The sequence below is a fragment of the Ambystoma mexicanum genome, chromosome 6p (genome assembly GCF_040938575.1).
Source record: "Ambystoma mexicanum isolate Mex_15411 chromosome 6p, UKY_AmexF1_1, whole genome shotgun sequence".
In the NCBI taxonomy this organism is placed as follows: Eukaryota; Metazoa; Chordata; class Amphibia; order Caudata; family Ambystomatidae; genus Ambystoma; species Ambystoma mexicanum.
Genome location: NC_090935.1, coordinates 99,061,171 through 99,076,400, shown reverse-complemented (window position 1 = coordinate 99,076,400; position 15,230 = coordinate 99,061,171). Strand labels below are relative to the sequence as shown.

Below are 15,230 nucleotides of genomic sequence, written 5' to 3'. Positions count from 1 at the left end.
ATGAATCAATATAAGGAAAGACATTTTCCCCAAATCATCTTAAAAATCATATTCTTGCCTTGTTTCCTGTATAAGGACTTTTCCATATTAGCTATTTTCCTATCATGGCACCCCTTAACAACCACTTCTTTTGGCATTGAGGAAGATCTTCCAAGGTCTCATAATCACCCAACACCAATGTTCTAAAATCAAACCCAATCCTTTCATCCAAACGCTTCTTGAAGATGGCACATATATCCATCCAAAAACCCTGCACCTTTCTGCAGTCCCACAACATATGTTCCAATGTACCCGTTTCATGAACACAAGCCCAACACTCTGGATTATCCTCCATAACCTGTCGGGTGTCCAATAAATCTGGTTTAGTACCTTAATCTGTCTCGCTCTTTCAAATTTTACATTTGTACACATTTTTGTCCATGACTCAACTGATATGTCCACTCCTCTCTCAACACATCATTGCCCTTATAGTTGTTCACAATCAATTTGTATATTCGACTAGCTAGTCCACCTTCCCCAACCATTGATGCTCTTGTGATTAGATCCAGATCCATTTTAGCTTTCGAATCAATCACACCAATAGCATTCTTTAATTTTCTATAGTCAGAGTCTTTGAAATTCTCAACAGTATATTGGTGCTGTATTTCTCTAGCATCCATCCATCCACCCATCCATCCATCTCCCTTCTTTAAAAAGATCAATCCAACTAACAGCTCCCAAAAACCACTCCGGCCAGAATAAAGTTTTGTTATCCATCTTAATGGATGGATTCATCCATATTGATGCACCTAGTTCTTTATATGTATTCACACCCAGCAATCCAATCAATTTTCTCCATGATTGTCTCAAACAGACAGTCAACAGATCTTTCACACATCTCTTTTTTGATTCTATGGTCAACATTGCTCTTGGCGCCAGAGGACCAGTTGTCTCTCCCACAACCTATTCATCTGGCCACGGTGCCAGGAACTTAACTACAAAGTCACAAATAAAGGCCAGATGAGAAGCCCTAAAGTTTGGCACTCCCAGCCCACCCTTCTCTAAAGGTAATTGTAGTTTCCACATTTTTAACCGAGGTGGCTTGTTATCCGAAAGGAAACCTTGGATACAAGTCTATCCAACTCATTCCAGTATTTAGTGTCAATATTTAGTGGGATCATACTCAAGATATAGTTGATTTTAGGGGCTGATATCATTTTGAATGCGTTCACCTTACCCCATAGTGAAAGATTCAGTAAAGCCCAACGTTCCAAATCATTTTTAAAAGTCATACAAATCGTATTCATGTTTGGCTTCACTAAATCACTGACTTTTGGAGTTATCCAGATCCCAAGATATAGCATTTTATTTGGACACCATCTAAACCCCAGATTGGTTTTAAACCGTTTAGCACAGCAAGGTACTAGGGGCAATGCCTCTGACTTTGTCCAATTTATTTTATAGCCAGAGGACGTGTGAAATAACGTCAAGATATCCATGAGAGCCGGTAAAGACTGTTCCAAGTCCCTGAGAACTACAAGCAAGTCATCTGCAAATAGCCACAATTTTTGTTGCAACCCCCAGCATGACATTCCTTGTATATTTGGGTCGTCTCTGATCAGAGCTGCCAGGGGTTCGATTGCAATAACAAACAATGGAGATGGAGGACATCCTTGTCTTTTCCCTCTCTCTAGCTTGAATGAATCTGAGCGTAGGCCGTTAGTGCTGACATCTGCTGTTGGTTTTGAGTAAAGTAATTTTATCCATGACCTAAATTCCTCCCCCAATCCCATTTTTTCCAGGACGGAAAAGAGGAAGTCCCAATCCACTCGATGGAATGCCTTTTCTGCATCCAGTGAAAAAACAGCAGCACCATCCAAAGGATCAGTCACCTTAGAAGTCGTGTGGAATAGCCTCCTAATGTTACTTGATGTTTTCCTTCCTTTCACAAAACCTGACTGGTTCTCATGGATCAAGCTTGGAAGAAGATTTTCCAGTCTTATTGCCAAGACCTTCGCGAGGATCCTATTGTCCGTGTTAATAAGGCTGATTGGCCTATAGCTTGCTGGAATCGTATCATCTTTCCCTTTCTTAGGAAAGACAGATATCATTGCATGTCTTGTAGTATTCGGCAATAGACCGTTCGCCAGAGAAGCCGTGTACATGTCCTTCAGTAATTCAAGGGCCGAATTTGGTAACAATTTATAGAATTCCATTGGAAAACCGTCATGACCAAGTGACTTCCCTCCATTTAGGGGCCGATTCATGGAACAAACGTGTGCCGGAAATCTACGCGCAAGCAGGCGCAAGCGGAAAAAAACAGGCGCATGCGCACGCGTGCGATTCATGGAAGTCCCTGCGCGTGTACACCCCGGGATGTGCGCCAAACCCGTGCATGGCGCACAAGTCACTGCAACATCCCGAAAGGCGTGCGCGACGCGCACAGTGAAAGCGCACAACCTCGGCACATACACCAGAAAGTGGGCGGGACATGGGGCGTAACGCGCGGAATGGGGAACAACGCGCAAAAATAAGGGCGTAACTGGGGATGTACTGCAGGGAAGCAGACGGAACGCCCACACGCACTCGAACCACACGTATTCATGGAATCGAATAGGGCAAAGCCACGCACAGCCAAAGACACGCACAAGCCGAAACACGTCCGCCACACGAAGGCAGGCGGTAGCGTCCCTGCGCATTACAAAAGTGGCAACATACAGCAATTGGGCCTGTGAGAGCGGGCTACGTGTATTTCAGGGGTTCGCGTGAACTTTTTCACGCGATCGGGCCTGGGGGAGCGGGCTACGTGTATTTCAGGGGTTCGCGTGAAGTTTCTCACACGATCGGGCCTGGGGGAGCGGGCTACGTGTATATCAGGGGTTCGCGTGAAGTTTTTCACGCGATCGGGCCTGGGGGAACGGGTTACGTGTATTTCAGGGGTTCGCGTGAAGTTTCACACGCGATCGGGCCTGGGGGAGCGGGCTACGTGTATTTCAGGGGTTCGCGTGAAGTTTCACACGCGATCGGGCCTGGGGGAGCGGGCTACGTGTATATCAGGGGTTCGCGTGAAGTTTTTCACGCGATCGGGACTGTGCGAGCGGGGCACGTGTATTGCGGGGGTGCGCGGGAAGCAACACACGCGATCGAGCGGGGTACGTGTATTTCGGGGGCGCGCGGAAAGTGACACACCCGATTGAGCGGGATACATGTATTTCGGGGGCGCGCGGGAAGTTACACACGCGATTGAGCGGGGTACGTGCATATCGGGGGTGCGCGGGTAGTTACACACGCGATTGAGCGGGATATGTGTATTTCGGGGGTGCGCGGGAAGTTACACACGCGATTGAGCGGGGTACGTGTATTTCGGGGGTGAGCGGGAAGTTACACACGCGATTGAGCGGGGTATGTGTATTTCGGGGGTGGGCGGGAAGTTACACACGCGATTGAGCGGGGTACGTGTATATCGGGCGTGCGTGGGTAGTTACACACGCGATTGAGCGGGGTACGTGTATTTCGGGGGTGCGCGGGAAGTTACACACGCGAATGAGCGGGGTACGTGTATTTCAGGGGTGCGCGGGAAGTCACACACGCGATCTCATCAGGGTACGTGTATTCCGGGGGTGCGCGGGAAGTTCCACACGCAATTCCATCAGGGTACGTGTATTACAGGGGTGCGCGGGAAGTTCCACACGCGATATCATCAGGGTACGTGTATTTCGGGGTGCGGGGGAAGTATCCCACGCAACATCAGCAGTGTACGTGTATTCCAGGGGTGCGCGGGAAGTTCCACACGCAATTCCATCAGGGTACGTGTATTACTGGGGTGCGCGGGAAGTTCCACACGCGATATCATCAGGGTACGTGTATGACAGGGGTGCGCGGGGAGCAGCACACGTGAATTGCACGTGTGGGTCCTCCCAGGTGTTCCCTCTACACCCTCCACGGCCCCTGCAGGTGGCTCACACCACAGGGGCCTACCCAGCACATGTCATGCAGGCACCCCATCCACCATGGCCATGCCCACCAGCCAACCCACATGTCAACTTGCACTACTGCCCACCAACGCATGTCCCCCTGCACCCCCAGCCACCAGGGGCACCCTCCACCAGGCCCCCACCCATGTCTCCCACTACCCCCCAGCAGTGCAGGGGCACCCTCCACCAGGCCCCCACCCATGTCTCCCATCACCCCCACCCCCCAGCACTGTGGGGCACCTGCCAGCAGGCCCCACCCATGTCTCCCACCACCCCCACCCCCCAGCCACCAGGGGCAGCCTCCACCAGGCCCCCACTCATGTCTCCCATCACCCCCACCCCCCAGCACTGTGGGGCACCTGCCAGCAGGCCCCACCCATGTCTCCCACCACCCCCACCCCCCAGCCACCAGGGGCAGCCTCCACCAGGCCCCCACTCATGTCTCCCATCACCCCCACCCCCCAGCACTGTGGGGCACCTGCCAGCAGGCCCCACCCATGTCTCCCACCACCCCCACCCCCCAGCCACCAGGGGCTGCCTCCACCAGGCCCCCACCCATGTCTCCCACCACCCCCACCCCCCAGCAGAGCTGGGGCAGCCTCCACCAGGCCCCCACCCATGTCTCCCACCACCCCCACCCCCCAGCACTGTGGGGCACCTGCCAGCAGGCCCCACCCATGTCTCCCACCACCCCCACCCCCCAGCCACCAGGGGCAGCCTCCACCAGGCCCCCACTCATGTCTCCCACCACCCCCACCCCCCAGCACTGTGGGGCATCTGCCAGCAGGCCCCCACCCATGTCCAACTCATGTTCCCCACCACCCCCATCCCCCAGCCACCAGGGGCAGCCTCCACCAGGCCCCCACCCATGTCTCCTACCACCCCCACCCCCCAGCAGTGCAGGGGCACCCTCCACCAGGCCCTCGCCCATGTCCCATCCATGCCCCCCTGCACCTGGGTCCCACCAATCCCCAATCATGTCCGTAATGGCCATCCTCCCCTGCCAAAAGGCCCAACCAACTATCACATCCACCCACATATCAAAGGCAATTACATGTAACACACCCAATGTAAATAATGCAAATGAACACATGTCTGTCACACACAATGGCTGCAAGCGAATGTTAAAACACCCAACATGACATGCATGAAAGCAATGCGATGATACGACACATTGAAGGATGAAAATATAAATGTATTTAAAATCAACTTGAATGGAAATGAAATGAGAAAAACCACAAAGCAAAACAAACAAAAGAAGATGAATGTCCATGAAAAAAATCAAAAACACACAGCACAATCAAAATAAATGGTGTCCAAAGTCACAGTCAGAAAAGAAATCCAAGGGTAAATAATAAACAAAAACCATTGCTCCATGGCGATGAAAAAAATCCATAAAAAAGAAAAATCCATTGAATAATATTCAAGATAATCCCGGGTCCATGAGCCCAACCAAATGAAACCTAACTATGACAACTAACTAAAAACTGAACTACATACAAAAACGTGGCGCATTGTCCAATAGCAACCAAATAAAAAAAATAAATAAAGGAAACCTAACACTAACTATATAACTATATACAAAGGCGGCAGGCAAGTCCAGCGGCTCACTCCGTGGTGTTCTGGGCCAGGGCATCATCGAACTCCTGTTCGATGTCCCGGAGGCGGTCCTGTTCCATGGCCCCGAGGGTCCGCAGGGACGACGCTGTCTCCTCCTCCAACACCCTGCGGATTGCCTCGAGGCACTCGGCCCGCCTCAGGGCCCACCGCATGGAGTTCTCCGCCCTGACCATTGTGAGCCGCGCCTCTTCCGCCCGACGCCGCTCCGCACCTATCTGCTGGCCCAACCGCTGCCACACAGAAGACACACCCCGTCCTGGGTCCACCTGCCCTCCGGCCGATGCCTGCCCCTCCGATGTCGAAGGCCCCGAGCCTTCATGGCTCCCACCATGTTGCTGCTGCTGCTGTGCCTCTGCCCGTGCACTGCCTCCTGCTGCCTGCACATCCTCCGCCGGCTGGGGTGCAGTTGTTGATGTGCCCACCCCTGCTGGACGTCCGACACCCGACTGTGGCAGGGATGCCTCCTCCACCAGCCTGGCCGCACCGTCAGAGGCAGCTCCACAGGGCACCCAGGTGACTGATGGGTGGGAAGATGGCACAGAGGACGACTGGCGCGTAGGGGGTCCAGTTGAGGAGGGGGTCGGAGCAAGCCCAATCAGACGGAGGAATCCGGCCTGGGTGACCTGTCCCAGCAGGCTGACGTGGTCAACGAGCCATTCGAGATGACTCGCAGTCTCTTCATGAAAAGACTGCAGGTCACCTCGCATGGCCCGTTGACGCAACGCCACACCAGCCAGGACAGGCTCAACCCGGACCTGGATAGCCACGTCCGCAGGCAGAGGAAGGCCAGTTGACGTGAGCTCATCCCCTGCCCGAAAACGGGTCTGGACGTCGGCATCCCTGCTGGTGCAAGATGATGCAGGGACAGGATCGGGGACAGGATTGCACACAGGCCCCTCTGCGGCGGCCTGTGCTGCCTCCTGTCCCTGGTCCTGCACTGCACCACTAGAACCAGTGGGATCCCCACCTCCAGACCCCGTCTCTGGTGCTTGCACGGCCTCCTCCTCCACCAAACCCCCCACCAACCTGGATGACTCCGTGCCATCTTCCCCAGTTGGGCCCTGTGGGGTCCCAGCTGCCCCTTCTGCTGCCGAGGAGTCCAACTCCAACCTCCGCCTCTTGGACCTCCCCCCGGCAGCTGCGGCCTGGGACGCGGCACCGGACTCCTCACTCCCCGACGAGATGACAACCTGGGAGGGGAGCCGGGCCTTGCGTCTCCGGCTGGCGGTCGGATCCCCGCCGCTGTGCTCCACAGCACCTTCTCCGCCCTCTTCATCAGTTGACGCTGCAGACAGGGAGAAACAAAACACAGGCATCAGGGCACTGTACAATGGACACATACACACATGACAGTTGTACATGAGTGGCATTGGCAAACCTCAGACATGTCATCACAATCCCCAAAACACATGTCATTACAACTCGCACACATGAGCCATACCACAGCCATATCGCAACTGCCACCACCATCCATACACATACAACAGCATGAGCAGCCAAAGGTGAGCCAGACATCACATGCAACACAGGAAGTGCACCACACATGTACACACACCACCACACTTGCATGCATGTGTACACCTCTGCCAAGTGTCGTACTGTTCAGACGGGCATCCATGTCACATCTGCCAATCAGGCTTCCACATACCGCTGTCACATGCATCCATGTTGCATCACTGTTGCACCCTTGTCAAATACACACACATGCACATGTACACAGTGCTGATACATGCAGCCGAAAACAACATACATGCGTGACATCACGGACATGTCTACTTACATACACATTCATCCAAACATGTGTGCCCACACAACTGCATATGGCATGCAAGCCTACACACACAAGCACCATCCATGTCTCACACATTACAGCCCTCGCATGTGTCAGCCCCACGGCCCTGTACACCCCCACCCATACTCGACCTCATACAAACAGATGTGCAACCTGCACACTACTGAATAATCACCACACGCACTGCTCACAATCAGGATGCATGTACACTCACCGCTCGACTCCAGACGGGTCTGCTTCTCAAGGACCTGGACGTGGAGCGCTGGGGATATGCGTTCCAGGACCCTCATCTGTTCTTCCGACAAGTGGCCCCGGCGCCCCTTGGCATCCGCTGCCTTCAAGAGGCGCCGGGCCTTGTTCAGGGTCCTGGACCTGAAGTCCTCCCAGCGCTTCCTGACATGTTGTAAGTCGCGGACTGCCACCCCCTCCGCGTTGATGGCAGTCACGATGTCAGTCCAGATCCGAGTCTGTCCTTCTTTGTCGGCGCGGGAACTTCCGAAGAGGGCATCATACTGCCCCAGGACTTGCTCCACCAGGACACCAACTTCGGTGGCACTGAAGCTGGTGCCCCTCTGCCTCTCTGGCCGGGGGTTGTCAGTGGTCACAGATGGTGTTTGCCCCGACATGACAACCACAGAGGCAGGAGTGGGTGGGCAACTGGGTCCTGGGGCTGGGCTGTGGAGCAATGGAATCCCAGTCGGGAGTCTTCGGTTCCAGCAGGGGTGGTCACAGCAACAGCACCCCTGGCTGATGTGCAGGCAGCAAATGGCAGGGCACGTGGGCAGCAGGCAGTCAGGCAGCAGCAGATGGCAGGTGGGAGCGTGCTCGGGGCTCTGGGGGGCAGTAGTTCGGCCTTCTGGGCAGGAGCGTGGTCTTCCGTGTGCTTACGCGTGGCCAGCTTGATACGGAGTGATTTGGCACGTGAAAAATCTGCACGTCAGCGTGTAATTCGAGGAAAGGCCCTTAGCGCGTAAACGCGTCTGCACGCATACGCATTTTCATTGGACAGAAGGCCCCTCAAGCGCAATCGCCCCTGTGACGTGACGCGTACAGACGTGCCTGGGCATTTCAGCGCGCGTGAAAAACTGCACGTCCGCGTGTAATACGAGGAAAGGGCCCATGCGCGTAAGCGCACGTGGAAAACTGCACGTCCGCGTGTAATACGAGGAAAGGCCCTTAGCGCATATGCACGGCAGCACGCATATGCGATTTCATTGGACCAAAGGCCCTTAGCGCGTGAGCGCGTCTGTGACGTGACGCGCGCAGGTGTTTCCCTCATTGCACGTGATGACAGAACACACGTGGATTTCCACCAATCGCGTGTGAAAGTACCCGGCACCCCGGAACACACGAACCCAGGCTAATCGCGTGTGGAACTTCCCCTGCACCCTGAAATACACGTACCCTGCTGATATTGCATGTGGAACTTCACGCGCACCCCTGAAAAACACGTACCCTGCTGAAATCGCGTGTGTAACTTCCCCTGCACCCTGAAATACACGTACCCTGATGGAATCGCGTGTGGAACTTCACGCGCACCCCTGGAATACACGTACCCTGCTGATTTCGCGTGTGTAACTTCCCCTGCACCCTGAAATACACGTACCCTGATGGAATCGCGTGTGGAACTTCCCGCGCACCCCTGGAATACATGTACCCTGCTGATTTTGCATGTGAAACTTCCCCCGCACCCCGAAATACACGTACCCTGCGGAAATCGCGTGTGTATCTTCCCCTGCACCCCGAAATACACGTACCCTGATGGAATCGCGTGTGGAACTTCCCGCGCACCCCTGAGATACGCGTACCCTGCTCACACTGGCCCAATCGCGTGTGGAAATTCCCGCGCACCCCTGAAATACACGTACCATGATGAAATCGCGTGTGGAACTTCCCGCGCACCCCTGAAATACGCGTACCCTGCTCGCACGGGGCCAATCGCGTGAGGTACTTCCCGCGCACCCCAGTGATAAATGTAGCCCGCTTGCTGTGCTGATACAGGGTTAGCGCAGCCCTTTGCGCTGGATTGGGTATATTGATGGCTTTTCCCTGCGCGAGAGGCGTTCTTGGGGGCGTAACTGGCGCTGCTGCAGGGTCGCTGCGCCACTGTGCGCCACGGCTGGTTTTGGTGGCTGGAATCCATGAATACGCTGTGCGCGGAAATGGATTTTAGCGCACGCGGCTGGCGCAGGGATTCGCACGCGCACACTGTGCACCAGCCGCGTGCGCCACTTGTGCGCTGAATTCTATGAATTACCCCCTTAGTGTATTAATTGCCCTTCTGATCTCATCCAATGTTATCTCCTCCTCAAGTAATTTTGAATCACAATCTGCCAGTTTAGAAACCTTCGCTTTCTCAAGAAAATCATTTCCCCTGATGGCTGTGTTAGATTCATTCCGATATAAATTAACATAATAATCTTTAAAGATTTTTTTGATCTCATCTGGATGAAAGGTGATTCGTCCATCCTTGTCTCGAATAGATGTGATAGATTGTTCCGACTCCCTTTTCTTGAGCCTATAGTCCAGCCATCGGTCACACTTCTCCCCTTTCTCAAAATACACACATTTCTGGTAATGGTATTTCCGTTCAACCCATTCTTCGATTATATTTTTCAATTCCCTCTTGAGTCTCAACATTTCTGTAGTACCATCCGAATTTTGTGGGTCTGCCATTGCTTTCTTTGACAAATCACTAATTTTCGTCTCAAGTTCCTTCTGTCTAGTGTCACATTCTCTTTTAACACCACACGTTAGACTGATCAAATAACCATGCATGGTACATTTGAAGGCCTCCCATATAATCTCTGGCCTTAATTCACCCTTGTGATTTTCTGACACAAAATATTCAATCTCCGCCTTTAACTTTTCTACTTCCTCGTCACCTTGTAAGACTGTGTTGTCTATCCTCCAAGTACGTTGTCTTTGCCTGTCACAAACAAAATCTATGCGCATAGTAACATGGGCATGATCTGTCAGCAGAATGTTGCCTATTTCACTTGTTTTATAGTTCTCAGTCATTTTCACAGCGGTTAACAACATATCAAGTCTTGAATAAACTGAGTGTGCACCTGAGTAACAACTATATTCTCTATCAAATGGATGCTCCTTCCTCCAACAATCTTGCAAGGCATGTTCCCTAAGCAGATTTTCCAGAGATAGATAATGACGATCTATCTGCTTACCATTCGTAGATGTACTTCTATCCAAGTTCTTGTTCATAACAGAATTAAAATCACCACCCAGAATGATATTATTCGTTCCTAAATCTTTTAACGTCTGAGCCACTTTCCTAAAAAATGACCCATCATCCACTGACTGGGCATATATATTATATAATGCAACAATCCATCCTTGAATGTTAACCAACAATGCCACTATTCTCCCCTCTTGGTCTGTTAATTCTTTTAACACCTTTATCGGAATGTTTTTCCTAATCAAAATTGCAACTCCCCTTGATCGTGAGGAAAAGGAGGAACCATATACCCTCCCCACCCAGTCCCCACCCAGCCTTTCTTCAGTGTTTCAATTTCATCTTTATGAAGATGAGTTTCTTGAATTAGACATATATCACTTTTCAAGTCTTTTAAATAGGTCATAATCTTCAACCTTTTTTTTTCAAATTATTTAGTCCATTAACATTCCATGTAACCACCCGTAGATCACTCGTCATCTTCACCACCTCACCTCTTGCGTCCAATTGTTCAAATAAAGGAAACTCAATGAAGCTGATAAACCGCAACAAATACTGTACAGATGTGAACGTAATCCCCCCTCCCCCCTGAAATAGAAGCAATGCACAAACAGATATAGTTTACCAAGTAAATATAACATTTCAATCAGTCCAGTGTCCTGGACACCTCTCCTATATACATGTGAACCTTTATATATTAATCTTAAATTTACCAAAAACCCTCACTTGAAACAAACATCATCCCCATCTTGTTTAGTTACAATCCATCCGTCTTCTCATTTTAATGCTAACTGAATCAAAATGTGTATAGCCCCAACCAGCAGTTCCACTCTCCTTGACAAGTTCAGCATCACATTATAATCAGCTGGCTACCTTGTACCGCATTCAGCATCATCTACCTCAAACCCACTACAAGTACCGCCCTCCAGACCTATCATATTCTCCATCTAAGATTTCGGAAACCAGTTGAGTAAAACCCATCAATATCCATGTGTAACACAGTAATCCACAATTTCATACTGACTCATCAAAGGAATCTTCACGTCCCCTTCAGTCACTTCCAAACCTGCATTTCCATAGCCTAATTTATACCAAAACCCAATAATTATAAATTGCACAGTATCACGAACAAAGGTTATTAACAACTTTAACAACTGTGATATCAGTGCTATATAAATGGCTTTCAAGACTAATCTTGCAGATTCTAATTATGGATCGTATGATATACATCAAGCGCAGTAAGTATTATAAAACATTAGGATTTGGAAATATAGCGCAAGTATCTGTGGGAAAATTATGAACCAATAGTCTTAACAGGTAGACAAAGGCTGGAAAATCATATATAGGTTTAGAGTCATCTGGTTGTGTATTACACTTAGGAAACAGCTATAGTGGCTGTCACCCATGATATCATGTGCCATTTGTCAGGTGAATTGCCTTTTTAGAAAGCGCCATAAACTGCGATCCACATTTTGTTTCCTAGATACTATTAGCTGGTTAGTCACAGAGCCCACACCCAGGACAGAAGCTTTAAGGGAATCACTCATCAGAGCATCACGCTATTAGCCATTCGTAGTCCACAGACCTCAGACCATCAATTTCTTCTGTTGTTCATTGTTCGCCCTGCAGATTCAGAGGGAAACATTGGGACAATCTATAAATGATGTTATAACCACTCGGCTCCGATTGATACCTATTACCCATGCGCTTCTCATGTACCTAAATATTGCACATCATCTTACATCAGGGCACCCCAACAATGACACCACATACCACCGAACCCATCCACACCCTGCATTCACACACGCTTCCCCTTCGCCCCCGGCCAACCCATCATCAACAGGGTATAAACTCTGTGTCTGTCCCCTGAGACTGAAAAACTGAACGACAGGAAGCATGTAGGCTCACAGACTATAACATTGAATACCTTGTTTGACTCCAGTCCAAGTGAAAACATAGCACATGTTAAGAAAAGTCAGTATTCAGTATTCCGGTAGAAAACAAGAAATTACACATTACGGCAGGCAAAATCTCTATAGTTATTAGACCTTATCATTTGTGCCACATGGGCTCGTTTTCCAAAGAAAGGAGAAAGACTTGAATGCAACATACTTCTCTGATCGCACCTGTCATATGCACCTCTGCCTTAGATCCACATACTATCAACAGCTCCATTTTCAACAAGGATTCAAATTGGGCATTTGTCTAACTAAAGACTTGGGTCAAAGAGCTGCTACAGGGAATAACTCAGGGAGGTTGAACCTATAAGCTTGCTTGCAGTAAAAACACCAGTTAACGTTATGTAATTACACAGCGCACTGCTGCCATTATCACAATCTTCCGGGTGTTCCTGTAGTTTTGTATATCACTATGTCAGCAGGGGAACCCAATTTAATGTTCATCATTCAACCGGCGCAAACATCCAAAGGTAAGTTAGCTCCACACTGCCTTTAAGATACGTTTTAAGCGAAATGCAAGTTGGGCTGTATGTTATCACATATGGCTTGTCTTGCGTGGCATGGTTACTGTGTAATGAGAGACCAGGGGAGGGCCTGTGAATTCACATCTGGCGTGCGAAGGGCTGTGAAGGGAAGTGCAGGTGAGGCGTTCTTAATTGCTCGGGGAAGCTCGCGTGCAACATTTCCATAAAAGTGAAAATAGCAGGTAGAGGACCAGCTGCTGCTGCATCCCAAGCATTGCAGCGTGAAGGGCCGTTTGTGATGGTCCTCTCCCGTACAAAGGAAACCTGTCATTGTGGGATACCCCTCCATCTCGTGCCGCCCCCGCCCGCCTCCTGTCAGTAAAACCCTTGAAAATAGTTGAATAACACAGCCAGGAAACGTGCCGAGGGCAGAGAAGGGCTTGGCTGGACAAAGAGGGCTTCTTTTATTACAGGGCGACGAGCGAGCACCTAAGATAGGGACGTGGGGGAGTAAACGCGCAAGCCTGCCACCAAGATTACAGCGTGCTCCTCGATGCACTCTTTGTCGGGGCAGGCTTGATGCCCTAGGTTGCCCCATGCCCAAGTCAGTGTGTCATGCACTGTGAGGCTTGCAGACCAGGTGCCAACTGAAATCGTAGTAAAGGGGGTCATTTATAAACGCAGATCTTTTCCTGCTACAATCCTGGCACGCATCCTTTATGTTAAACATAGTCTAATTCTCCACAAGAAAGAATGGTTAATTTTTGTTTTTGATGTTGTAATGCAGAATACCTGGCTAACTGCAGCTTTCTCTGTCACTCAGTGCGGAAGACATATCCCAACGGGGTGCTCTGATACATAATGTAAAGAATGTCTATTGGTGGTGTCTCGGCTACAACACTGCTGCAGAGTGTGCAGGTGTTTTGGGCTTCACGGGCAGCACCTGCAGGAATGTCTGCTGCTTATCCTGGCCAGAGAGATATTCCACCTGGAATATTCTATCTAATTCAGGTAATGCGCTTGCAGGTCGTGCAAGACTTATGGCAAATGCCAGAGCTGGATTAAATCATCCTTCATGGTCGTGTTGAATGGGTTCTCTGGTGCTCATCGCTCATATTGTGGGGACAGCTGAGCGCTTGGGCACAAATGAGCATCAGCGCCTGGCCTCTGGGAGGACTCACAACTAGTCTGACCTTAAGTTTTGGAGGCAGGGGGGTATCAGGCATCTCCAAGGTACTCACCCCACAGATGGAAGCGCTTCACTGGAAACATCTCCAACAGCACATCAGGGCCCGCTCAGTCAGTCAGTACTGTAGCAATCGGAGTAGATAGCAATGGGTTAACAAGTGAATTGCAGGGCGTACTTCCGCATACATAGCTTCCTGACTCACGTTATGGCATTGTTAAGTGACCTCAATTCAGCACTCCAACTAAGTCAATGCCTTGTCTGGGATTCCCAAGGGAAGCCCTTATTTATATATTTATATGACAAGTTCATAAATCTGGATGATAAACCCTTATATAACGCCCCTCTCTTTGAATCCCCCTGACCTCACTGAGCCAAGAAGTAGGTTTGTTTTGCAAATTAAAAGATTTTTTAAAAAATTAAGCAAGATATATATCACACTTTTATAAATAAATTAATATTTGATAGCAAACTTATGAATATGACAGTGATCAACAATTGATAATATTAAACCAGCACACTTTTTTAATTACTTAGGAGTTGGTATAGGAAGTATAAGGTAGCAGAGAATACTTTTATGGTTTCAAGGAAAAGCAATGATGGAAAGAATGCAGCACATAAATAAACTGATATGGTTTCAACAAGAGATAAGATGATCACTTTTTCTTTTGACAATTCACTCCCCCCTATGCAATATAAGGAGATGGAAGGAGAGCACACCGTTTTCAGGAATACAATCAAATGCAATACAAATTCCAGTTCCCCCCTAGCAAGCTTAGAGCAACCGGTATGCTTTTAAACAGTCAAAAATACTTTTAAATGTGATTTGCAATGAAGTGAAAAATATGCTAAAAATGATTTTAATTCCCTATAGGAGATTCAGGGTAGGTGATAGCTACTTAAGATTGGTTCAGGTCAACACTATCAGTGATTCATGAATGATTATCAGGTTGAAAACGGAGTTCAGCAGTTGCTAGCAAAAGACAGCTATTTTTGACAGGTGGAGAAATTGAGTCAAATTGCAATTTGCTGCACTTTTTCCGAGTGCATCGATCGCGATTACG

The 15,230-nt window shown here is 49.7% G+C and overlaps 1 pseudogene; it reads right to left on the bottom strand.

Moving 5' to 3' along the window:
• Positions 1-15,230, bottom strand: part of LOC138511234 (zinc finger protein 84-like) — a 124,566-nt pseudogene that overhangs the window by 93,823 nt on the left and 15,513 nt on the right.